Raw genomic sequence first — 27536 nt, 5'->3', positions numbered from 1 at the left:
CCTTTGGAGCAATTCAAGAAATGCACAAGTTATCCAAGTGGCTTTTGTTGCATTTCTGAATTGGACAATTGTGAAAATGGATGTAAGACAATATAGGTCAGCTCCATAAAGTAAGGGACTATAATTATTAGACCAATTAATACAGTTAGGTAAGACTAAATTCAAGACAGGGAACTTTTGGACAGGAGTAATATGAACTTGAGGCTGTCCACTTGTAATAGACTTACCATCATAAATTATGTATGTAAGCAACACCTTTTGCTTATTTCAAAACATCACAAGATATAGGAGCAGAAGAGGGGCAATTGATCTATCGACTCTGCTCCACCATTCTAATCATGAGCTGGTTCATCTACCCACTCAGCCCACACCCAGCTTTCTCCCCATAATCCTTGATGCCCTGACTGATCAAATACCTGTCAACCTCTGACTTAAATGCAGTCAACAAACTTGCTTCCATAGTTTCCTGTGACAACAAGTTCCACAGACTCACGACCCTCTGACTAGATATTTTTCTGCATATATGTTTTAAATTTGCATCCTTTTATCCTGAAGTTATGTGCTCTTGTCCAAGAATCCCATACCATTGGAAACATCCTTTCCACATTTACTCTGTCCAGGCCTTTCAGCATTCAAATGGCTCCATGAGGTCACCCCTCATCCTTCTGTACTCCAGAGTTCAGTCCTAGAGCTGACAGTCTTTCCTCACATGTTAACCCTTTCAGTCCTGCAATAATTCTAATAAATCTTCTCTGAACTCTCTCCAATGCCAACATGTTTTTCCCCCCTCAAATAAAGCACCCAAAACACTACAGAGTACTCCAGTGATTTATAGAGTCTCAACATCACATCACTGCTCCTTTTTTTATTTCTCTAGAAATGAATGCTAACATGGCATTCGCCACCTTCACCACCAACTCAACTTGGAGCTAACCTTTAGGGTATCCTGTTCGAGGACACCCAAGTCCCTTTGCACCACAGAATTTTGAATTTTCTGCCATCTAAATAATAGCCTGCCTGTCTATTTCTTTTACCAGTGTTAGACCCTACATTTTCCTACATTGTATTTCAACTGCCACCTCTTTGGCCGTACTTCTAATCTGTTCAAATCTTTCTGTGACCTTTCAGTGTCCTCAGTATTACCTCTCTTACCACCTATTTTGGTATCATCTGCAAATTTAGACACAAAGCCAACTATTCCATAATCCAAATCATTTATTTGCAATATAAAAAGAATCAGCCATGACCCATGCGGAACACCACTGGTAATCGATAGCCAACCAGAATATGATCTCTTTATTGCTAATTTCTGTTTCCTGCTGATCATCCAATGCTCTACCCATGCTAGTATCTTTCTTGTAATTCCATGGGCTCTCATCTTGTTTGGCAGGCCTTACATGTGGCACTTTTGAACATTGAAATACACAACGTTCACTACATCTCCCCTGTCTATCCAACTTTTGATCTCTTCAAAAAATTGCAGTGGGTTTGTTGGCATGATTTTCCTTTAAGAACACCATGCTAACTTGGGCCGATCTTTTAATGCACCTCCAGATCCGTAACCTCATCCTTGACAATAGACTTCAACAGTTCCCAACTACTGATGTCAGGCTATTAGATCTATAATTTCCTTTCTGCTGCCTCTCTCCCTTCTGAAATAGTGGAGTGACATTCGCAATTGTCCAGTCCACCTAACCATGCCAGACCCAATTGATTCCCAGAGGATCATTATCAATGCCTTCACAATCTCTACAGCTACATTTTTCAAAACCCTAAGGTGCATTCCATCTGGTCTGGCAGACTTATCTATTCTTAAACCATTTAGCTTCCCAAGTACCTTCTCTCTCACATTCTTGACTGCATTCACTTTTCTTCCAAGAGAGTCTGGTCTGCTACTAATTTCTTCCACAGTGAAGACAGGTCCAAAATATTCATTCAGTCCCTCTGCCATCTCCAGTCTAATTTTCTATTGGTCCTCTTTCTATATGGACACTCTTTTAATCTTTATATATTTTAAAATGTTTTAGTTCTTTGATATTTCTTGCTATCATCCTCTCCTAATCACTTTCTTAGTAGAGTTCTCCAAGTTTGTGAAAGTTCCCCAGTCCTCGATCTTTTCACTTTTTTTGCTTTCTTGTCTGCCCTCTCTTTTGCTTTTACGTTGTTTTAACTTTCCTCTTCAGCCACAATTGTCTCATTTTCCCATTCACAACTTTCTTCCTTTTTGATATGTGCCTGTCCTGCGCTTTCCTCATTTCACACAGAAACTCCAGCCATTGCTGATCCATTGTTTTTCCCATTAGGGTGTTTTTCCAATTAATTAACTTTGGCCAGTTCCTCTCTCATGTGACTGTAATTTCCTTTACTCCACATCGGGCTTTAGTCTGTCTTTTTCAAATTTCAGTGAACTTAATCATATTGTGATCACTGCCTCCCAAGTGTTCCTTTACCTTAAGTTCTCTAATCAACTCTGGTTCATTACACAGCCCCCAATCCAGAACAGCCAATGCCCTGTTCCAAAAACCTTTCCCATAGGCATTCAACAAACTCTCTCCTAAGATCCCATGCTGAACTGACTTTCCCATCTACTTGTACTTTAAAATCCCCTATGATTATCTTAACACTGTCCTTCTGACATGCCTTATCTATTTCCAGTTGTATTTTGTAATCCATATTCCGGATGCTGTTTGTATATAAGTGCTGTTAGTATCCTTATACCTTAAGCATTCCTTAACTCAACCCATAAGGACCCTACCCCTTCTGATCCTAAATCCCTTGTTTCCAATTATTTAGTATTGTTGCTTGCCCGCAGAACCACACCATTTCCTCTACTTCCCTGTCCTTTCAATACACTGTGATTCCTTGGATGTTCAGCATCCTTTATTTAGTCCAATCAATCCTGTGAAGCAAATACTGTAGATGGAAAACTTTGATGATCAGAAATAAGATAAAAAGTATGTATCAAAGGGCACTGAGTCTAGAACTATACAGAAGGAGGGTGTGATGCAAGGATATTGAATGTATTCAAGAGATTCACTGACAGACCTTCAAACATTAAGGGAAAGGAGATTAATGTTAGAAAGTGGCAATGTGATAAAAGACCAGCCCCACACTGATCCCACTGCTGTGTTCTCAGCTGACCACAAGTGTCTCAAGTCACCTTGTGCTGTGAGCAAGCTGGTCTGTGAGTTTGTCCTCAGTTTAAAGCATCTGAAACCCACTGTCCTGCACCGCCCACGGCCCCACCCCCCCACCTCGACAGCCTGCCACCAGCCCCCAATGATAGATAGTGGTGATTAGCAAGGTGATATGTGAGTGGAAAGAAAAAGTTTGAAATCCACTGCTATAGATCAATACTTGCAGTAGATTTTCCCACACTCTTATATATTGCATATGCATGTGTCATTAAATTGTGTGCATATTTTCCCGTGCTCTTTTATAAATTGTTCCTGCTACGATTTTCCCAACTCTTCTATTAATTATTGTGTGTTAATAGCAGTAGTGTTTGATTGCAAACCCTTGTGTCCAGATTCGTCTCTCTTGATCCTGACACTTTCTCAACACAACAATGGCCAGGGTGGAAACTGACAGCAGATCTCCGGGAGAGTCACCCGACAACCCCACGTTGACCCCACTTCCTTGCTCCCACTGATAACCCTAATTTCAACTTTGCGTACAAGACCAGGGGAATATTTTTGAGCCATTTTTGGGGGAAAAAGAATATGGATCTAGCATGCCATTAAATACGGCACTAGACGCCGATGCTGTTGTGTTTCATGTCCCACCTCTTTTGCTCCTGGAATGCCGGCTTACTGTGTAAAATGACACACTATCCTGGCATTATGCTGGCTTTGTTTGGTTCAGTGTAAACTCCCCAAAAAGTCAGCCATAGATCTTTATCTCCTATGGACGCTGTGCGACAAGCTGAGTTCCACGATGCTAGTCTACCTTATTGGAAATTTAATGAAAGTCAATAGGAAAATCAGTGGGAATTTTGCTCAGGGAATCCCCTAGGTCTTATTATACCGAGTTGTCCCACTTATATAAGGAGGTATGGTCAGCAGCAAAAGAACAGAGGAAGAAGCAATTCAGCCCCCAACACTGCGCTGCCCTACAACATCATAGCTGATCTTCTAACTCAACATCATGCTGCTTGATTTCTGCAATATCCAAACATCATTTGCTCTCACTTCTTGATGAAATCAGTGACTGAGCTTCCATTACACTGTGGGAGAAGATTCCAAAGGTTCATCTTTGAGTTATGGAATTTCTCATCACAACCCTGTTTTCCCTCTTTAGAAATTAGATCCCCTTTTAGGTAAGGAGCCCAAAACTATGTACACCACACCAGGTTCATTTATCACCTCAAAATAATTGTAGCAAGATACTTTTCTTTTTTGTACAGATGACAAGGTGCCACTGTGGTGGCAATGGTGTAAATAAAAATGAATGCAGCAATGTATAGTGATGGAGACGTGGATACAAAACTAAGGGTTGGAAGAGACTTTCAACAGTTTTCCATAGAAATAACATTCATTGTATGATGAGGTTGATAACCTCAGATCATGTTTTTTTTTCCCCATCTGCCATGTTGTTGTCCATGAAATATTTCCCATTGTCAATAAAGTAAAGCATTTTTGAATTCTCATCTCTACTTGTATTCCACCTTAATGCGGTGTCATTGTTTTGTGTGGTATGGGGGACTGCGAATCTGTGGACACAAACTCATATGTATGGCAAGAATGTATCTGCTGGTGCTCTCAAACATTTATTTTGTTACCCCATTCATGTTATCAGGGCTTCTGTAGAGAGGATCCACTTTGCATCCTTCGGATCAACTCTCATACCTCTTCAATTTTTTTTAAATCAATTGTTGAAGATGGCTGAAAAGTTCAGAATATGGTTAGTATCTCATTTGGGGGAAGGGAGGAAGAGGTGAAGCTGTTCATGGCTCCATATGAAACCTATCCACTATCCTCCAAACTGAAGGGAGCAGTTACGGTTTATAGATTTGCTTTTTATTAGCTGCATTCTATTTGGTCAGAAATTGAATCCATCTGGCATTGTGGCACAGGATAAAGGAAACAATCAAAAAATGAAACCTATTTTAATCAGTTGTTCTTTGAATAATCTATTGGAGTTTCTTTGAGTTCATAGCTAGTAAAGGTTTTGAAAGTAAAGCAGTGCATGGGCTGCATCTGGATTTTCAGAAGCTTCCAGATAAGGTCCCACAGAAGAGGTTGCTGAAGAAAGCTGGAGCAGGAGGAACTGGTGGGGGAGGGGATGTATTGTCAGTGTGGACCAAGAGTTGATTAACTGAGAGAAAACAAAGAAGGAATAAATGGGTCCTTCTCAAGTTCGTGAGCTGTGGCTAATGGAGTATTAAAGGAACTGGTGTTTGGGCTCAACTAATCACTACTTAGATGTACTATTTTTATGCTTGTCGATGACACACAATTAAAGTGGAATACAAGTAGTGATGAGAATTCAAAAATATTTCAATATATTTCTAAATATGAAATATTTGAGTAGACATCAACATGACAGATGGAAAACTAACAAGAAAATGTTATCCTCCTCAGCATGTAAAATAGCAATGATAAATGTTATTCTTAAAAACAATTGATGGAACTTCTATCAAATTCACTCTGCTAAACAGCCAATAAAACACAATAATATTAAGGAGAATCAAAAAGAAAACTATTGGTATTTGCTGGTTAAAAGGATTTCTTGCCATGAAATGAATTGTCATGTCTGGCAAATTAATAATCAAGATGAGGAAATGATCTAATGAATAACTGATGATTAAAGGCTTTATCTACCCTCTTCAACACCACATTAAACCAATTTTTGTCCCTTCGCTCTCCCAGCAACACATCGGAGCTTCACCCACCTAACAAAACGATGAGTCTAGAAGAGGATGTGTCACTATTTCACCACCAGCTCATTTCATCTCCAGCTTCAGCCATTTCATCTACAGCTCACCTCAGACTTCTGCATTTATGGGAACATGCATATTCATCTGAGATCAGCTAAGCCCTAAGTGCCTGCTGGTCAGTGAACTACTCACTGTCAGCTTGATCAACTCTATATAACTGCTATATAATTGCAGCCTATTCTGGCAGACGTCATGTCAAATCAGTGATGTATTGGGAATGATACCTTGCTGGGGTGGTGTTGGACCCATCCACACTTTGTGATTGTCCTTACCCCTCTCTATGAGTGGCCCACAGCAATGCTAGCATTTTGCAGTTGGGTGATCCCAACTTCTGTGAGGCTTCCATAACTGTTTCACCAAATGGAGGGGGACAAGAATAGCAAGTGGGCTTCAGACTGTTCAAACTGAGGACAAACCCACAGACCAGCTTGCTTACAAGGTGACTAGAGACACCTGGAAACAGCTGGGAGCAAGGTGTTGGGATCAGTGTGGGGGCTGGTGCCGGGCTGTCGGGTGTCTCCCGGCAGCCCGCTGTCGGTCCCTGCACTGGTCCCACCACCCCCCTACTCCTGGGAAAGAGCAGGCAGAGGGCCGCTGGGAGAGAGGAGACAGCATTATTAAGATTTTTCCTATTGTCTTGTATGTTTTGTCCAAGTTTTAAATGCTTACCTGTAAATGCACTAAAAAAAAATTATACACAAACACATCTGGATTGAACATTTTACACAGACGGCAATCTGGCATTGTAACTACCTTGCTTCCAGAAAAAAGGCAGGAGTGGAATGGACGACCCCCCCCACCTGCCCCCCTTCCATGTCCATGCCTTTTACACAGAAGGTACAGTATAATAAAGCCACATATATCCTGGAATGAAGTGGCTGTATGAAAGGGCAAAGGAAGAGACAGAACTAGAGGAAAGGAGAAAGGGGGAAGGAGATGGGGAGCAGGCTTTTAATGGAAACCAAAAAAGTTGATGTTAATGCCATTCAGTTGGAGGGTGCCCAGTCGAAAGATGAGGTGTTGTTGCTCCAATTTTGCAGGTGGTTTCAGTCTGGCAGTGCATGAGACCTTGGACAGATATCCATACAAGGATGAGGAATTGAAATGGGTGGCCACTCGGAGATAGAGGAGATTTAGCTTTACCACCTATGGATGCTGTGGGACCGGCTGAGTTCCTCTAGCATTTACCATGTGTTTTTACTATAATCACAGTGCCCATAGATTTCCATGTTTCGTTCCCTAAGAGCAGCATTTTGGACTATGTTTTTTTTCTCCAGAAATTATCACAACAGCTGCTGAGGCAATTATGTGAAATTTTCATTGTGTCTCAGAGTTTCTCTTGATAAGTTTTTTAAAAGTCATTTTAAGACCTCCACCAGTCAACAGATTAAGGGAATCTTGAAATTTACTGCAACAGCAGGTTTACTGCTCTACTGTTTGTTGCTGTGAGGAAGAATGATAGATCAACAACGATCAATGAAAAAGTCCACATATACTATTTGCTGAATACTTGGTTTGCTGCCTGTATGAATTCTTTAGTCTGACTGATTTCCAAAGTTTGATTGCATTACTGTTTTGAACACCAAAAATCCCATTACATTAATGTCTTGAAATAACCCTCAGAAAGGGAGTTGCCTACTGCATAGACTTTAGCGAATCGATACTAGAAGGGTGAAGTTTTAATCTACAAATATCACCTGACCTTGAAAAAGATCAAAGTTGTTTCTTCAAGGTCACTTGTGAGGTGAAAGTCTGAGTCTAGTTATCGAATGGAGATTGGATTAGCCCAATAAAACAAAGCAATGGAGATTTGAAGACTAGTCACAGTACATGTTTTGCTTTGTAATTCTAATTATTTCAGACAGTTAAAGCTGGAAGATGTGTTCATCATCATCCAATGCTGTCTCAGTTTGCCATCTGATCAAAGGCTTTCAATTTACTCTCATCCAGCCGTAGCATATGTCTGTGGAAACATTCTACTCCCTGTGCAATGACCATCCTGCTCCAGCATTGATTAAAATAATCAAAACTCATTCATTCTCAGAAATATGTGATTAATGTCGACCTCCTACATTATAAGGAATTGCCTAATATTTGGACAACAAGTGGTGCTGCGATAATCACTAAAGCTACCTTACGCAAAATTGGGCAAGAGTATTCAATGACCACAATTTTTAGGAATTCATTCTGAGGCTCCCCAAGTACTAAAACTGACACTTGATAAAGACAAGTAGAAGGGGAAATGTTAAATCTGAGCAGCATAGGGTTTTGGGAGCAACTTGGCAAAGCTGTCAGTGTGTAAGAAGCTAACTCCTATTTGGTGGCAGCTTCATGTCACTCCATTGAATTCTAATACATATGGATGTTAATGGTTCAATTAAAGCTTTAATATCATGGCCTAGTTCCAATTTACCTACCAATCCATGGTTTTCTTAGCTAAAGTCCACAAATACAGTGATCAATCCTCTTGATCACCTATTCAAAACACCTTGTCATGCACAAATCCATGCCGACACTTTCAACCCTTCCCAGACAATCCAAATGCTGCTGCATTCTGCCCTTGTGAATCCCCAGCAGCAATGTTCTAACCACGGACATCAGGCCCACTATCTGCAGTGCCTGTCTTGTCCTTGTTTTTAGGCCCACTATCTGCAGTGCCTGTCTTGTCCTTGTTTTTTTTAAGCCTCCTTCCAGTCTTCCAGCACGTCACCTGAAGTCAATGATAATGTAAGTATCTTAGTAGGGGCATCCACAATTTCATCCTTGATTCCCACAAGGTGTAAGAATGCACTTCATGCGACCCTGGGAATTTTTCACTTTGATATGCTCCAATGCTGTTAAGAACTCGAACGTCATTCGAAAATGGTTCAGCACATTGCCAATTGTTGCTGATATATTTTGGCTTCCATGATTTCATCCATAATAAAGATGGATAAGAAGTATTAATTCAAAATCCGACCCGTCTACAGAGGCTCCACAATAAGATGGCCGCCTTGAATTTTAATGGGACCAATTATCACCACCACCCTTTTACTTTAAATATACCTATTGAGGTGTTAAGACCTTCATCTGCAAATTTTAGATTTTTATTGACAACTCTGAAGAAATTTGCCTCATATCTCTAAATAGCTGTTTTGGCATGGTTAATACAGTGTCAGTTTGGATTTGTGAGAAGGACTAACGTCATCAGGTGGAAGGACTGAATGAACATCGGGACCAGGAGCAATTCATGCTCCTGTTCTTGAGTAGAAACAGAAACCGAAGTGGGGGCGATACGAACAGTAGTGGGAAATGTACGGACTGTAAAAATGCAAAGCTGGAGAAACTCAGCAGGTCAAGCAGTGCACTTTACAGAGCAAAGATAAAGATACATAACCAATGATTTGGGCTTGACCCCTTCATCAAGGCACTTCATCATACCTTGATGAAGGATTCAAGCCTGAATTAAATGTATCTTTACTTTTGTTCTATAAAAAACACTGTTTGACCTGCAGAGTTTCATCAGCATTGTGTTTTTATATCAACCATGGTGTGTACAGAGTTTTGTGTTTTACTCCTTATGTAGTGATGTAAGTTGTAAGAATAACAGAGATGGGAGTTGTAGGAATAGGAGCAGGTAGAGGCAGCAGTGGAAGCTGCAGGAACAGCAGTGAGGGGATCATTGAAGCCTAAATGATGATTGTGATGAAGAATGGGGAGAAAAACAGAATGGTAATTGATTTTAGTCAGACCATTAACAGATTTACGCAGCAGGACGCATGCCCTTTTCCCTGCATATCTGATATGGTGAACCAAATCACTCAATATTGGGTATTCTCCACCATTGATCTAAAGTCAGCATATCACCAGCTCCCCATCTGCCCAGAGGACCACCAGTATACTGGTTTTGAGGCAAATGGCCACCCCTACCATTTCCTGAGTGACCTCCTCGGCATCACCAATGGGATCACGGTATTCAGCGGGAGATGGACCGAATGATAGACCTGTATGAGCTGCAGGCCACATTCCCGTATCTGGACAATGTCACCATTTGTGGCCATGGTGCCAACCTCGAAAAATTCCACCGTACCGCAAGACTCCTTAACATTCCATACAATAAGGCTAAATGCATATTTCACACAACCTGCCTTGCTATCCTTGGCTGTGTCATGGAGAATGGAGTAATTGGCTCCAACCCTGATTGCATGCGTCTGCTTTTGGAATTTCCCACTCCCCTTCCCCACAGCCTCAAATCCCTGTAAAGGTGCCTTGGCTTCTTCTCCTACAATGCCCAGTGGGTCCCCCATAAGGCCACCCCCCTCCTTTCCCCTGATATCAGAGGCTCATGCGGCCTTCAGCCGCATCAAGTCAGACATTGCCAAGGCCATGATGCACTGTGGATGTATCCATCCCGTTCCAGGTGGAGAGCAATGTATCCAACTTTTCTCTGGCTGCCACCCTTAGCCAGACAGATCCATAGCCTTCTTTTCCTGCAATCTCCAGGCCCAAGCCATTGTTGAGACAGTAAAGCACTGGAGACACTACCTTGCTGGGAAACGATTTACCTTCCTGACTGACCAATGTGCAGTTGCTTTCATGTTCAACAACCAGCAGCAAGGTTAAACAAGATGTTGAGGTGGAGAATTGAACTTTCCACCTCCAATTATGATATCTTGTACCAGCCCAGGAAACTCAATGATCCTCTAGATGCCCTATCCCACAGAATATGTGCCAGCACACAAATAGATCGATTGCAAGCCCTTCACAATGATCTCTGCCACTTCGGGGTCACCAGGCTCTTCCACTTTATCAAAGCCGCAATCTGCCTTACTCCATTGAGGAGATCTGTGCCATGACCAGAAACTGCTATGTCTGTGTGGAGTCCAAACCACAATTTTATCAACCAGACAGAGCGCTTCTGATAAAAGCAACCCACCCCTTTGAACGCCTGAGCATTAATTTCAAAGTGCCCCTCCCCTCCTCTGACCGCAACATGTACCTACTCAACGTCATTGATGAGTACTCACATTTCCCATTCGCCTTCCCCTGCTTGGTCATATAAATGGCCACAGTCATCAAGGCTCTACACAATCTCTTCACCCTGTTTGAGTACCCCTGCTATATCCATAGTGACCGGGGTCCTCGTTTATGAGTGATGAGCTGTGTCAGTATCTGCTGACCAGAGGCATTGCCACAAGCAGGCCCAGCAGTTACAAGCCCACAACCATCATCTAGAAGGCCATCCTCCTAGCCTTGTGGTCTAGAGGCTTATCAGTCTTCCCTTTCAGTCACCTGGCACCCTTGGGTTCCTGAGACCATTGCTTTTTTATTTTTTTTTAAATATTTCACACTATGAACCATATCAACCAAAATATGTACAAATGTTTCTCATTAAATTTACACAGTGGTCTTTTCTCCCCTTTTATTTTCCCCTTTCCCTCCCTCCCCTCTACCCACCCCCCTCCAAAACCTATAAATATTCAACATTTACAATACAATAAAAACATAAAACAATATCTTCACACAAAGGAAAATAAACAAGAAAAATGTGTCATCTATTTATTACACACTGAAGTCGTTTTGTCTTCTTATCATTTTCATTCTCATTTTAGGGGATGGAGATCATAGGCAAGCTCTCTCTGATATGTTCCATGTATGGTTTTGTTCAAACATTGTGACTATTTTTTTAAATTATATGTTATTTTTTTACAATGGAATACATTTATTCATTTCCATGTACCATTGCTGTATACTCATGCTCTCTTTCCTTTTCCAAGTTGACATTGTACATTTTTTTTGCTAACGCTAAGGCTATCATAATGAATTTTTTTTTTGCACTTTATCCAATTTGAGGCCTAATTCTCTACTTAAAAGAAATATCTCTGGTTTTATTGATGTGTTATTTTTTGTAATTTTATTTAGTATTTGATTTAATTCTTCCCAAAACTTATTTACTTTCCTACATGCCCAAGTTGCATGTAATGTTGTTCCCATTTCCTTCTTACAGTGAAAACATCTATCTGATAATTTGAGTCCCATTTTTTAAATTTTTGTGGAGTAATATATACCCTGTGTAATGAATTATACTATATCATGCATAACCTTGTGTTTATTGTATTCTTCATAGTTCCAGAACATAACTTTTCCCATACTTCATTTTTTATTTTTATGTTTAGATCCTTTTCCCACTTCTGCTTTGGTTTATAGTTTATTTCATTTTCCTTATCTTTCAACTTAATGTACATGTTGGTTATAAATCTTTTAATTATCATTGTGTCTGTAATCAACAGGTAATCTCAAGCTGTTTCCCAATTTATCCTTTAAATAAGCTTTCAGTTGATGATATGCAAACATTGTACCATGAGTTATTCAATATTTGTATTTCAACTGTTCAAATGTTAAAAAATTATTTCCCAAAAAACAATTTTCTATTCTTTTGATTCTTTTTCTCTCCCACTCTCCAAAGGAAAGGTTGTCTATTGTAAAAGGGATTAGCGGATTTTGCATCAATAGTAATGTTGGTATTTGATCATTCATTTTTTTTTCCTTTCTAAGTGGATCTTCTTCCATGTATTAAGTAAATGATGCAGTACTGGTGAGTTTTTATATTGTGCCAGCTTTTCATCCCACTTATAAAATTGATGTTCCGGTACCTTCTCCCCTATTTTATCTAGTTCTATCTTAGTCCACTCTGGTTTTTCCCTTGTCTGCTAAAAATCTGATAAATACCTTAATTGTGTGGCTCTACAATAATTTCTAAAATTTGGTAACTGCAAACCACCTTGATTATACCTTTCTGCTAATTTATCTAATGGATTCCTCCCTTTCCACAAGAATTTCCTTATTATTGCCTTTAGTTCCTTAAATAATTTTTTCTGTTAAGGGAATTGGTAATGTTTGAAATAAGTATTGTATCCTTGGGAACACATTCATTTTAATGCAGTTTACCCTCCCTATCAACGTTAGTGGTAATTCTTTCCAATGTTCTAAGTCTTCCTGCAATTTCTTTATTAGTGGCTGATAATTTAGTTTGTACAAGTGGCTTAAGTTATTATCTAACCTGATCCCTCGGTATCGGATTGCTTGTGCTTGCCATTCAAATGGTGATTCTTTTTTAAATTCTGTATACTCTGTGTTACTCATTGGCATCATTTCACTTTTATTTGTGTGATCTTGTATCCTGATATTTCTCCATATTCCTTCAATTTCTTATGTAATTATTTTACTGATACCTTTGGTTCTGTTAGGTATACTATGATGTCATCTGCAAATAAGCTGATTTTATACTCCTTCTCCTTTATTTTTATCTCTTTTATTTTATTTTCTATTCTTATCAGTCTGTCAAAGGTTCTATTGCTAAAGTGAACAATGAGGGATATAGTGGACATCCCTGCCCAGTTGACCTACTTAATTTAAATTGGTTTGATACATATCCATTTACTGCCACCTTCGTCAATGGTCCATTATATAATGGTTTAATCCAATTAATATATTTTTCTGGTAGAATGAACCTTTGTAATGCTTTGAATAAATAATTCAATTCTACACTGTCTCCTTTTCATTATATCATCCCTTTTTACTAATTCCTTTTCTGTACTTACTATCTCCCTTTCCAACTGCTCTATTTCCTGATGTAATCCTTTTTCATCTTAGTCACATAACTTATTATCTGCCCTCTAATGAAGGCTTTCATTTCATCCCATAATATAAATTTGTCTTTCACTGATCCTGTGTTTATTTCAAAATATGTTTTAATTTGGTTTTCAATAAACTCCCTAAATTCCTGTCTTTTAAGTAGCATGGAGTTTCACCTCCATCTATATGTTCTTGGTGGGATGTCCTCCAGTTCTATTGCTAATAATAGGGGTGAATGATCTGATAGTAGTCTAGCTTTATACTCAGTTCTCCTAACTCTCCCTTGAATATAGGCTGACAACAAATACATATCAATCCTTGAGTAAGTTTTATGCCTACTCGAATAACATGAAAATTCCTTCTCTCTTGGGTGTTGCCTTCTCCATATATCCGTAAGTTTCATTTTTTGCATTGATTTAACCATAAATTTGGCTACTTTATTCTTTTTACTTGTCTTTTGTCCAATTTTATCCAACATTGGGTCCAAATTAAGGTTAAAATCCCCTCCTATCAATATATTTCCTTGTGTGTCTGCAATCTTCAAAAAAATATCCTGCAAAAAAAATTTTGAACCTCCTCATTAGGTGCATATATATTGAGCAAATTCCCAAATTCTAAGTATATCTGACACTTTATCATTGAATACCTCCCTGCCGGATCTATTATTTCCTCCTCTATTTTGATTGGTACATTTTTGTTAACTAGTATGGGTATACCTCTCGCTTTTGAATTATAGGATGCTGCTGTTACGTGTCCTACCCAGTCTCTCTTAAATTTGTTATGTTCCACTTCAGTTAGATGTGTTTCCTGCACAAATGCAATATCTATTTTTTTTCCTTCTTCAATAAATTTAGTAGCCTCTTCCTTTTAATTTGGTTACGTATTCCATTAATGTTTATAGTCATCTAGTTCAACATGGCCATCTTATATCTTGCATACAACTCTTTCCCAGCTCTTCGCCACCTCCATCCCCCTTTTCCCCATTTTCATCTCTTATTGCACTTAATATACGACAACACATTTAAACCATAAAGTATCCCCGCAGTTCCCCCCCCCTCCTCTCTGAGTTGCCCCATATCCCTTGCCGGGCAACCACAACTCCCCTTTTTCATTTTGCAGTAACGGTTATTCACCCTCTACCCAGCCCTCTCCAGGAAAATAGGAAAAAAGTTAGGAAAAAGCAAAGCATAACTAAAATAAAATATAAGAAATAGAAGATAAAGATACAGAGAAGAGAAAGAAGATGGCTCCCTCGAAGGAGAAAGTAAAAGCAACTGGAAAAAAAATTAGAAAAGTCACCGAAGATAGAAGAAGGCCTTACCTGCATGAAGGAACAAACAGGACGCTGTGGTGGCATGGAGCACCTGACCCATGAGGTCAGTACCTGCCCTGCAGAGTCACAACCCACCAGCCGGTGCACTACAAAAGTGTGCAATCAAAAGAGAAAGAGGACACGGGTGGGAGGGGGGCTCTGCAGAGGAGCAGGCTATCACAGATCGAACAGCTGAGGGAATCCTGACACCAGGTTTTCCCGACCAGCCACTACTCCATCACGTGACTCCTTCCTGAGACCATTACTGATCCCCTATTGTTAGCCCTGATGCACCAGGCCCATTGCATTACCGCAGTCCTAGATGATGGCATGTGATATGCCATAGACATGAACCAGACAAGTGTTATACTAATACAGGCCTTTTATTAACAGACTCTCAGCCACTCTCTGGTCAGTGGGAAAACATCTCTATCTGTTATACCAGTAGGGCGGAGCATCCCTACAGCCATAGCCAATAGCAACCAACTCCATAAATGAGAATCAGTCAGCATAATGCACCCCCCCATTACATCATCACATTCACCCCCCACAAAATTGACCAATTTTAATAAAATATTATACTGACCAAAGCAAAAGCTGGAAAAGCAAGCAGATTAAAAATTTCAGAGGTAGAGGGCTACAGCAGGATAATACAACACCAGAATTAATTGGAACACATATCAGAAAACAGGCTACAGTGATAACAGTAAGTAGCCTTGGTAATTAAGTTTACGACTAGAAATGGTCATAACACAGCTTCTGGGGAGGTTTAGAAATACGAGCAGATCTGTGCAAAGGCACTGTTAGGAGTGGAGCTTTATCTCCTAATGAAGAACTTTTCACACCAGCTGTGGAAGGGAGTGGAGAGCGGGAGGCAAGATTCTCACATGGAGAGTATTGTTCCTTGGGCAGTGGATCAAGTAACTGATTTCCTCGTGGTGTGGAGGGCAGTGAGGGTGTCAGAATAGTGGAAGCGTTAGCAGACCGCAGACCAGGTGAAGCCAGGTCTCTAAGGGAAATGGCGTCCTCTCACCCATCAGGAAAAGCAACATGAGCATGGTGTGGGTTAGCATGAAACAGTTGAACATGCTTTACAAGCAGGTCAGATTTGCTGAGAATAACATGTTTTCTTAATGAGTCTTCTTTGGGCTCAGATAGCCAAGATGGCAAGGTCAATTCAATCTTCGATTTTCTAGGGAAAGTCAAAACATGTCGGTGAAGACTTTATTGGTAATGTGCAAATAGAGTGTAATGCCCTTGGCAGCACATCTTGCCAGCCACTGGTGGGGAAACCTTTCAACTTCAGTGCAAGGGTGATAGCTTTCCAGATTGTTCCATTACCACTCTCCACCTGACTATTACCCTGCGGGTTATAGCTTGTAGTACGCCGAGTAGCGATTCTCCTATCAAGAAGGTATTGCCTAAGTTTTATACTCATGAAAGCTGACCTTCTGTCACTATGAATGAAGTTAGAATAACCGAAAGTACTGAAAATCATATCAAGAATTTTAAGAACAGTACTAGCAGAAACATTAACACATGGTATAATGAAGGGAAAACCAAAGAATTCATCTGTGATGTTAAGAAAGAAGACATTCTTATTGTTTGAAGGTAGTGGTCCTTTAAAATCCATGCTAAGGTGCTCGAAGGGTCTAGATGCCTTAATCAGCATAGAAGTGGGAGGTTTGTAATAGCATGGTTTACACTCTGCACAGATTGGACACTCGCTAGTCAATTTTTTATGTCATCTAGTGAGTACAGCAAATTGAGGGACTTAACGTAATGATAAAATCTAGTGACCCCTGGGTGACATAATTCATCATGAAAGCCTTTCAAATGGTCGAGCATCAGACTTGCACAGGTCATGCAAGAAAGAGGGTCTGGTGGGGTGTCATTGAACTTTCCCAGGTGATAGAGTATATTGTAATTATAAGTGGAAAGCTTAATTCGCCAATGCATGATTTTATTGTTTTTAATCTTGCTCTTCAATTTAGTGTTGAACATGTAGGCAACAGATTTTTGATTAGTCAGTAATGTGAACTTCTTTCCGGCGATAAAGTATCTCCAATAGCGAATGGATTCTACAATGGCTCATGCTTCCTTTTCAACAGAGAGAAAAAGGCCACAGATCTGCCAGCTTGATTTAGTGTTGCTGCTAAAACCCAATCGGATGTGTCAGATTCCACTTGGAATGGTAAATCCTCATCAATAGCTGACATTGTTGCCTTGGCTATATCCTGTTTGATGTGTTCAAAAGCTTGGAGGGCTTCTTCAGACAGGAGAAAACTAGTTGTTTTAAACAGTGCCTTATCTGCATAATTGGCACCCAATGAGTGCAATAGGAGAAAAAACCCAGGCAGCGCTTGAGGGGCTTCTGTGTCGCAGGTTGGAGCAGCTCCATGAGTGGTCTCATTTTCTCTGGGTCAGGGCTGATTTTGCCTCTACTCACAACATAGCCAAGTATAGCCAGACATTTAGTGTGATATACATACTTGTCACTTTTAAGGGTCAAGTTCAGATCCTTGGCCACCTGGAGGAACTTTTCTAAGTTATGATCATGATCATTTAAGTCCTTGCCACATTGTAGAAATAAGGGTAGGTGGCTTGCAAGTTGTGAGCATCTACTTGCTTCTCCATTTGTCTTTGGAAAACCAAAACACCATTGGTTACTCCAAAATTGACCCTTTTAAATTGAAATAGTCTGCTGTCTGCCTCAAAAGCAGTAAGCTGCCTTTCATCTTTGTGAATGGGCACCTGATAGTAGGCTGATTTAAAATAATTTGTGCAATATATTTTGTATTGTGCAAACAGGTTTACCATGTCTAAGATATGTGGCAGGGGATAGGCATCTAGTTGCGTAAACCTGTTTATAGTTTGGCTGTAGTCCAAATGTTTTGCACCATTTTTGACAACTACTACTTGTGCACGCCAAGATCTTGTACTGCGTTGGATGATTTTCTCTCTCAATAAAAGACTAATCTCGTTCATAATAAAGAGTCTGTCCTCTTTGCTATAGCGCCTACTCTTTGTAGCTTTAGGCTTACAACTTGGGGTTAGATTGGTAAAAAGACATGGAGGTTTAATCTTTAGACTTGATAACCCACAAAGAGCCTCTTGGGGTACCGTGATCAATGGTAGTGCAATACTTTTCATTTGGCACTGGAAATCTAGCCCTAATATCATTGGAGTGCACAGACCAGGAAGCACGTGTAATTTTTAATTTTTATATTCATTTCCCTGTACTTTCAGGATTGTTCTGCAGCAATTTGTAATGCCTCATTTTAGTCCAGAATAAGCCATAGAAATTTTGAGTTCAGATGGATACATGTTAAGATTCAAGGAGCTTGTGGTTGAAGGGTGGATGTAGCTGTCAGTACTGCCCGAATCAAACAGTCATCAGGCCTCCCCGTTTACCTTCACCTTCATTGTAGAATGGCTCAGCCCATAGGTTCATCTTGGTTTATCATCATCGATGCCAGAACAGGGTCTCCCGTGGCAATCTGTCAGAGCTCGCCTCGTCACTGGCAGTTCCACTCATGATTTTAGAAGAAGAGGTGTTAGATGGCTCTCCAAGTCAACACAGCAGTCTCAAGGCGGCGCCCCTGCTTATTAACAGTGCTTGTGCACTTCTTCGTCCCTCTCTTCAACTCACTGCGTGAGCTAAATGAGGACTCTCGCACCCGGCAGGCATTGGCCCAGTGCCCTCACTTTCCTCAGTTGTCACAATTGGCTTGTTGCATATACGCACACAGTGCCCTGTGAGTTCCAAATCGCAGAAGTAGCAATTTCTGTAGCGGCCTCTACGCTGTGGTTTAGTGGCGCTCAGCAGTGGATCATCACTGCGGTTGGTCTTCAGGGGTGCCGCTTCAGCACCTCTTTCGTTCTCAAGGACTTTAGCACTTTGTAGTGCAGCCCTAAGGGTCTTCTATTGTTGTAAAGCAGAATTAAAGTTAGGTCTGGGGTCTCCAGTAAGCGTTGTCTGATGTACCCTGACTCCAATCTGCTTATGAATGCGTCCAACATTAAGGATTCTTGGTGGATTTTGGCTCTGACAGTAACGCAGGCACAGGCTCTGGATAGCACTTTTAGTGTGAGCACAGAAGTACCTTCACTCTCCTGCTTGTTATCTTCGAGTGTGAAATTGATGTCTTGCAAACCAAGTATTTTGTGGCATATCATAATAGGTTCTGAGGAGATTCAGTGCATTCTGGTACATGGCTGTCTCCCCAGCCACGGAGTAAGGTACTTCTCAGAGGAGAGCCAGAAGATGATCCATCTTCACAGCATCTTGCACAACATTGTTGACTTGCATGTAGGCTTCAAAGGCACCACTGGAGCCAGTGGTGAAAAATTTCTCCCGCTTGGGTGGCATCTTGATCTATATCAGGTCTTCCAGGTTTCAAGGAAGTATCCCTGATTGAGTGTCTGTTAATAGAATTGATATGCCATAGACATGGACCAGACAAGTGTTATACTATTACTGGGCTTTTATAAACAGACTCTCAGCCACCACTATACTGCTATCTGTTATCCCAGTAAGGTGAGAATCTCTACACTCATAGCCAATAGCAAGCAACTTCATACATGAGAAGCAGTCAGTATAATGCACACCCCCCCCCCACCCATTACATCATCAGAGCATGCCAGACTCATTGCCACACATCCACCAAACCGACACCGACAAATACATGCTGGTGTTTTAGACTGTCCAGGACTCAATATTTGTACCACAGCAGCAGCTAGTACTACGTTAGTCGCAGCGGCAGACCAGACCACTTGAAGACTTAATTTGTAATAACACTTGATTCACCCAACCCCACCAGATTCTTTCTAAATCAAGGTGTGAATTTGGCAAACCACTGGATGTACATTTAGCTGTCTGTACCCATGGTTCCTCCCACCAACTCCTGAATAAAGATGACTGTCCACAGCCTTCTTCCCAGTTCAGTACGACCAGCATGGACGTGCCACCATTCCATTGCTAACAAAAGACTATCAGTTTTACATAACTTTGAGTCTTTTGGAGTTATTGATGGTGCATCAGGGAGCGGCAGGAAGGGGAGCAGGAGCAGCAGGAATGGGAGCGGGAGCAACAGGAAGGGGAGTGGGAGTGACAGGAAGGGGAGCGGGAGCTGTGGGCACACCAATTTGAGCTGAAGGAGCAGTTGAAACAACAAGAACTGCTGAATAGCAACAGCACCAGTTGCTGCGAGATCAATTCCACAAGGTCAAAGGGTGTACCAGGGAGGGACAATTCTCAGGAAGCTGTTTCTGTCAACTATGAATTGCCATTAATTCCTTTCATTCTCATGAGGATATTTTTCAGATAATTGCATTGACTGCTAACAAAATGATAATTATTGTTGACATTTGGTTTGTTTGCCCATATAGGCATTTATGTCAATATTTGCTGCAATGACACCATTTTTGTCTCTGCTTGACTTGCTAAAATGCTATGGTTAATCAACTTAGCATATGTATCAGTTAAGGTTACCCAAGCATCACTTGATTGCTCATTATTTGCAATGCTTTCAACTGCTTTGCAGGAAAACTTCATGATATTTTTGCTCGGTGGTAATCACCACTTTTTGAAAGAGACGTATTAGTTGATTGCTCAGGAGAACCAGTCAGAATATGGCTTGGTGAACCCTCTAATGATCCACTTAATAAAGTGACAATTGAAGCCATTGAGAGAGCTATATTTGTGCAGAAGATGCTTGTCCAGGGTCTGGTCTGATCTGGGGATGTCTTTCAAACATCTGTCAAGATATCATGTTTCCCTTTGTTGGGATGCTCTTATTTCAATGCAGTGGTCACTATTCTTCCAAAGTACATAACCTCAGTTGAAAAGATTTGAAATAACATGGCACTCACAATGGAGGTAGGCTTTTCCAATGTGCGTTGTCACTAGGTCTTCTTTAGGTTTTAGGTAATTTACAGAATTTTACTGATGCTTCAGAAATATCCTCTTGATTGAATACCCCTGAAACTACCTTGGAGAAAATACCAATAAATGAGATAAACAAAATATGTCAAATGGATATATTAAAAAGGTGTAACATTTCATAAAGCTGAATGTGAAGGTCAACTCAAGATAGGACATGACACAAGATTCAGTCAGAGAAGTATGTCTGTCCCAGCAAGTAAGTCAGTTTACAAGCTGTGTGGTTAGAACAAGGTGTTTTAGGCACACAAAGATGCTAGTGTAATTAATCCTCTTTTATGCCATTTAAATACTTAATTCTCACACATGCCAGCACAATTATTCTGCTGACCAAGTACAATGATTTAGCTGGAAAGTTTCCTCTGTCATGAATAAACTATTATTTTACCTTCCCTCACAAACTCCTAAAAAGCTCAGGAATGAGGCACTGCTCTTGTACATTTTATCAAGTGCTGTCACTCCCTGCTTCTGTTTCCCTGTTTGTGATGTCACTTTAACTTCAAGTTCATTGGTTGAGATTTTTGGAAGGAAAATGTAATGTGTGGGTTAAAAAGACACTGACCCAAAACTCGTTCAATCTTTGGATTTCTCCCTTTCTATTAGATAATATGTGCTTCTACCAATATCTATGAATTAAGATCCTGCTCTGATTCTCAGCAGTGATAATCTCTCCTTTTTTTCTCAGAAACATATTTCAAAAGTGCATTTTTATTTCTGGTCTTTGTATTTATTAAATATTTATACCTGTTCATGTTGAATAATAATGCCACACTTAGAAGTTTTGCTGCTCTTGCAAACTTATAGAAATTCCTCTTTCTCAATTCCCCAATAAGAGAATGAACATAAGGAATTAGAAATGTCCTTAGTATGACTGCCTTGTATTTTGATCCATGTTCCATATTATCTGAGAAATCTATTTTTTGGTAGAATTTGATTTTTTTTAAATACATTACATGAGTGACTGCTTCAACAGTTGGCTGTTAAAATGCTTTGGGACATCCTGAGGTTGTGAAATATGGTTTATAAAGGATCATTCTCCCTTCTTTACTTTTCCATTTTCTTTCCAAAAAGTATACATGGATTATGTTGTTATTCCACTGAGTGTACAAGTGAGGAATGTTATTTTCAGATTTTGACTTTATATAATCATTAAAAAAATATTATTTTCTTGTATTTGTCATGCATTTTTTGGTGCATATGTGCATTGTTTATATGACAGTAAGCTCGTTGTCAGGATTAGAATTGTTCTTCCTACACTCAAAACCACAGAGAGATTATTGCAATGTATTGATAGATTTTTTTTTCTGGTTTACATTCTTCATAGGCACAATTGAATACGAGAGGCACAAACATTTATTTGTAGTACCTGATCGCATTACTAAAAAAAAACTGCAATCTGTGACTAGGGGTTCATTGCTAAGTTTACAACTTCCATGATTTTCCTTTCATGTCTTCATAACACCTGGCATGTGACCATATAGAGATGCTATAAAATGTGTATCACCATTTAATGTCCTAATTCAGAGGTAGAACTCCATGAAGCCACCCTCAGTGATGCTAAATGAAGCCTGTCTGAGCCCAATGAAGTCAGCTCCTGGGAACCAGCTTCAGTTGTGTTCTCTTTCAATTAAAAACTTCCACAATGTAATGGCGAAGTAACTGGGGCTCAAAGGACCCAGGTTTGAAATTGATTCAGGTCCTCCATGCAGAGTTTGCACAATCTTGCTGTGACTGTCTGGGCATCTCCCGAATATCATGGTTTTCTCACATGTTCCAGAGACGAGTTGGCTTTTGTAAATTACATCTTGGTGAAGGAAAGAAACTCAGCAGGTCACACAGCGTCTGGGAGTAAAGGGTGCTGTGTGACCTGCTGAATTTCTCCAACACTTTTGTGTATTGCACTACAATTAAAGTTCAAAGTCCAGATTTATTGTCAGAGTATATACATGAGATCACATACAACCCTGAGATTCTTTTTTCCAGCAGGACAGACAGAATTTCTACTTATCGGTAGTACAAAAAAATGTACCTGTACTCAGGAAAAGATATGCCTACAAAAGGGAGAAGTATAAATAAATCAAGAATAGTAAACAATCTGTGAAATAGAGAAGAATAAAATAAATATTTAGTAATAAATAATCCACAAATAGAAGAGTCCTTGAATGTGTCTCAGATTGAGTTAGTTGTTTAGGAGTTTGATGGTGGAACAGTTCCTTAACCTAGTGGTATGAGTTTTGTAGCATCTATATTTCTTTTGTGATGGTAGCAGTGAGAAAAGAGTGTGTCCTGTATCATGTAGATACTTGCTGCTCTCTGAAGGCAGTGTTCCATGTATGTTTTCTCAATGGTGGCACAATTTTCCTGTGGTGAACTGGGCTGTTTTCACTACTTTTTTTCCAGGGTGTCCTGCTCAGAGGTATTATTGCCTCTATACCAGGTCATGATGCAGCCAGTCAGCACACTTTCCATCACACATCTGTAGAAGTTTTCAAAATTTTCCAATGTCATGCCAAACATATACAAACTCCTGAGGAAGTAGAGGCGCTGACTTGTTTCTTCACGGTGACATTAGAGTGTTGGGTCCAGAAAAGGTCCTCCGAGATAATGACTCACAGGAACTCGACCTTCTCTTCCTCTGATTCCCCAGTGATCACTGTGTGGTGATACACTATGGTGGTGATATACCACAAGCCTACTGCAAGGGATGACCTGTGTCCCTGCAGGAAGATCACCGGAGGACAGATTACACCTGGCCAGCTGTCAATCAGCCAACCTGAATTGGCCAAGCTACACCCAGTTGACTGTCAATCATCCGCCGGGATATAAGCCACCTCCGACCCCTCAAGGTCAATCACGTGGAGTTGCAGCTGACTACAGCAGAGTTTAAGTAGAATAAAGCCTTCCGCATCTTCTATCAGCTTACTGTCACTACAGTGCATCACAATTTATTCTACTTAGTCTCTGCTATAGTTAGCAGCAACTCTGTGTGACTGCTGTCAGAGACTGTCAGACCGTCAACTGGTACGCCCAGCTGGATGCCTACACCTTACCAAGGATAGCCAAAATGGTCAACGAGATAGCCCGTTACATGGTCTTCTCCACTATTGACCTAAAGTCGGCCTATCACCAACTCCCCATCCACCCGCGGGGATAGCCCTACTCTGCCTTTGAAGCAGTTCCGCCGTTTTCCATTTGGGGTCACTAATGGGGTCTCTGTCTTTCAGAGAGAGATGGATCACATGGTAGACCGGCACAAGTTGAGAGCAACCTTCCCGTACCTGGATAAAGTCACCATCTGCGGCATTGACCAACAGGACCATGATGCCAACCTAGAGAGATTTTTCTGGACAGCCGAGGAGCTGACCCTCACGTACAATAAAGAGAAGTGCGTGTTCAGCTCCACTCGTCTTGTCATCCTGGGGTACATCGTGACACATGGTGTCATTTGCCCGGATCCAGATGGATGTGCCCATTAACAGAAAGCAAAAAATTTTATAAATATAAAAAACGGAAAAGGGTGGCCAAAGTTAACATAGGACCCTTGGAGGATGAGAAAGGAAAACTGGTAGCAAAACATGAGGAAATGGCCGAGGCATTGAATAAATATTTTGTGTCAGTCTTCACGGTGGAAGACACGTTCAACATGCCCAAGTGCGGAGTTAAGGATGCGAATGGTGGAGCGGGCCTTGATAAAATAGTTGTTACAAAGGAAGTAGTGATGGAGAAACTAATGGGACTAAAGCCAGACAAATCATCAGGTCCTGATGATATGCATCCAAGGGTTCTGAAGGAAATGGCAGAAGTTATAGTTGATGCATTGGTGGTCATATACCAAAATTCCTTGGATTCTGGGCAGGTCCCGGCAGAATGGAAGACAGCAAATGTCACGCCACTTTTTAAGAAGGGATGTAGGCAGAAGACTGGAAATTATCGGCCAATTAGCTTGACGTCTGTAGTTGGAAAAATGCTTGAAGCCGTCATTAAAGATGAAATAGTGAAACTTTTGGAACGTAAGGGTTCAATCAGGCAGACGCAGCATGGTTTTAGAAAGGGAAGATCTTGTTTGACAAACATGTTAGGATTTGTTGAAGATATAATGGGTGAGGTGGATAGAGGGGAACAGGTTGATTGATGTTGTATATTTGGATTTCCAGAAGGCGTTTGATAAGGTGCCGCACAAGAGACTTATCAGTAAGTTACAGGAAAGTGGAGTCTGGGGAAGTATATTGGCATGGATTGAAAATTGGTTGTCTGACAGGAGGCAGAGAGTCGGGATAAGTGGGAGTTTTTCTGGTTGGCAGAGAGTGGTAAGTGGGGTGCCGCAGGAGTCCGTGCTAGGCCCACAACTGTTCATCATTTACATTGATGACTTGGAGGAGAGGACAAAATGTGGTGTAGCCAAGTTTGTGGATGACACCAAATTGAGTGGAAGAGCAAATTTTAATGAGGATGTGGAGAGTCTGCAGAGGGATATAGTTAAGCTGGATGAGTGGACAAAGGTCTGGCAGATGGAGTACAATGTTAGTAAGTGTGAGGTTATCCACTTTGGCAAGAAAAATAAAAGAGCTGAATATTATTTAAAGGGTGAAAAACTACAGCATGCTGTTGTGCAGAGGGACTTGGGAGTGCTTGTGCATGAATCGCAAAAAGTTAGGTTGCAGGTGCAGCAGGTTATTAAGAAGGCAAATGGAATGTTGGCCTTCATCGCTAGAGGAATTGAATTCAGGAGTAGGGAGGTAATGTTGCAACTGTATAAGGTACTGGTGAGACCGCACCTGGAGTACTGTGTCCAGTTCTGGTCTCCATATTTGAGGAAGGATATACTGGCTTTGGAGACGGTCCAGAGGTTTACTAGGTTGATCCCTGGGATGAAGGGGTTGACTTATGATGAAAGATTAAATCGTCTAGGATTGTATTCGCTCGAATTCAGAAGAATGAGAGGAGATCTTATAGAAACATATAAGATTATGAAGGGTATGTATAGGATAGATGTAGGAAGGTTTTTTGAGCTGGCCGGGGAACCTAAAACGAGAGGACACAGTCTCAAGATTCGGTGGAGTAGATTTAGGACAGAGATGAGGAAAAATAGTTTTTCCCAGAGAGTAGTGAATGTTTGGAATTCTCTAACCAGGGAAGTGGTTGAGGCTGCTTCATTAAACATATTTAAAATTCGGATAGATAATTTTTTACATGATAGAGGAATTAGGGGATATGGGAGAAGGCAGGTAGGTGGAGTTAGGTCATAAATTAGATCAGCCATGATCTTATTGAATGGTGGAGCCGTCTCGATGGGCCATTTTTTGCCTACTCCTGTTCCTACTTCCTATGTTCGTATTAATGGAGCTACCCCTCCTCCACACTCTCAAGGCCCTCCGCAGGTGCCTTGGCCTTTTCTCATACTACTCACAGTGGGTTCCGCATTTTTCGGACAAGGACTGTCCACTGGCCCAGGCCACCACCTTTCCCCTCCCACCTGAGGCGCAGGCAGCTTTCACGCGTATCAGACAGGAGATCGCAGATACCACGATGCATGCTGTGGATGAGAACTTCCCCCTTCCAGGTCGAGAGCAATGCCTCCAATGTGGCCTTCACTGCTACCCTTAACCAGGAGGGGCGCCCTGTCACCTTCTTCTCCAGGACCCTCCACAATTCCAAGCTTGGGCACTCCGCCATTGAAAAGGAGGTCCAGGCGGTCATGGAAGCGGTCCACCACTGGTTTCAACTACCTGGCTAGTAGGAGATTCACCCTCCTCACCGACCAGCATGCAGTGGCATTCATGTTTAGCGCCACCCACAAAGGCAACATCAAGAATGATAAGATCTTGCACTGGAGAGTCAAGCTAGCAACATACAGTTACGACATCCAGTACCAACTGGAGAAGTTTAACAACTCCCCCGGTGCCTTCTCCCGGACCTGCGCGTTGCTCCATGATGACCAGCTATAAGCCCTGCACAAGTCCCTCTGCCACCTGGGTGTCACTCTCCTTATCATTTTCTCAAGTCCCAACACCTCCTGTACACTGTCCAAGACGTCAGAACCATGACTGTGGCATGCCAGGTTTATAGGGAATGCAAGCCCCATTTCTTGTGCCCACTCCAGGCCCACGTCATAAAGGCCACCCGCCCCTTCAAATGCCTCAGCATAGACTTCAAGGGCCCCCTGCCTTCCACGAATTGGAACGTCTATTTCCTCGGCAGTCATAGACGAGTACTCCTGTTTTCCCTTCGCCAACGCATGCCCAGACACCTCCACAGCCACCGTCATCAGGGCACTGATGCAGATCTTCACCATGTTCGTCTACCCTGCATTCATCCACAGCGACTGAGGTTCCAGCGAGGAGCTGCACCAGTACCTGACTCCAAGGGGCATCGCAACTAGTCGCACGACTAGTTACAACCTGAGGGTTAATGGGCAGGTAGAGGGCGAAAATGGGGTAATCTGGAAGGCAGTCCTCCTGGCCCTTAAGTCCAAGGCTGGCCCGAAGAGTACTGGCAGGATGCCCTCCACAAGGTGTTTCATGCCATCAGGTTGCTCCTATCCATGGCTACCATCGAGAGCCGCACGAACGCCTGTTTTCATTCCCCAGGAAATCGGCGACTGGATTCTCACACCTAGCATGGCTCACGTCCCCAGGACTGGGGCTTACGGCCCCAGGACTGGAGCTCCTGCATAGACACGTGCAGACCCACAAGGCCAACCCCCTGGTTGAGCAGATGTTCTTCATACA

General features: G+C 41.4%; 1 protein-coding gene and 1 long non-coding RNA gene across 3 annotated transcripts in view; one reads left to right on the top strand and one right to left on the bottom strand.

Moving 5' to 3' along the window:
* Positions 1-21263, bottom strand: part of LOC138752451 (uncharacterized) — a 41963-nt gene extending 20700 nt beyond the window's left edge. Inside the window, exons 1-2 of one of the 2 annotated variants that reach the window (XR_011350656.1) lie at positions 21197-21263; positions 20739-20857 (exon numbers count right to left, since the gene is read on the bottom strand). This is a non-coding gene — a long non-coding RNA (uncharacterized lncRNA). The remainder of the gene's footprint in view (positions 1-20738; positions 20858-21196) is intronic. The other variant, XR_011350662.1, reaches the window with a different exon arrangement.
* The window catches only part of LOC138749252 (cadherin-18-like), an 800124-nt gene that overhangs the window by 239035 nt on the left and 533553 nt on the right, over positions 1-27536 (top strand). The gene's annotated exons all lie outside the window — the stretch shown is intronic.

Source organism: Narcine bancroftii, chromosome 1, assembly GCF_036971445.1.
Source record: "Narcine bancroftii isolate sNarBan1 chromosome 1, sNarBan1.hap1, whole genome shotgun sequence".
Taxonomy (NCBI): domain Eukaryota; kingdom Metazoa; phylum Chordata; class Chondrichthyes; order Torpediniformes; family Narcinidae; genus Narcine; species Narcine bancroftii.
Note: the sequence above shows the minus strand (reverse complement) of the source record. Positions and strands in the feature narration are given on the sequence as shown.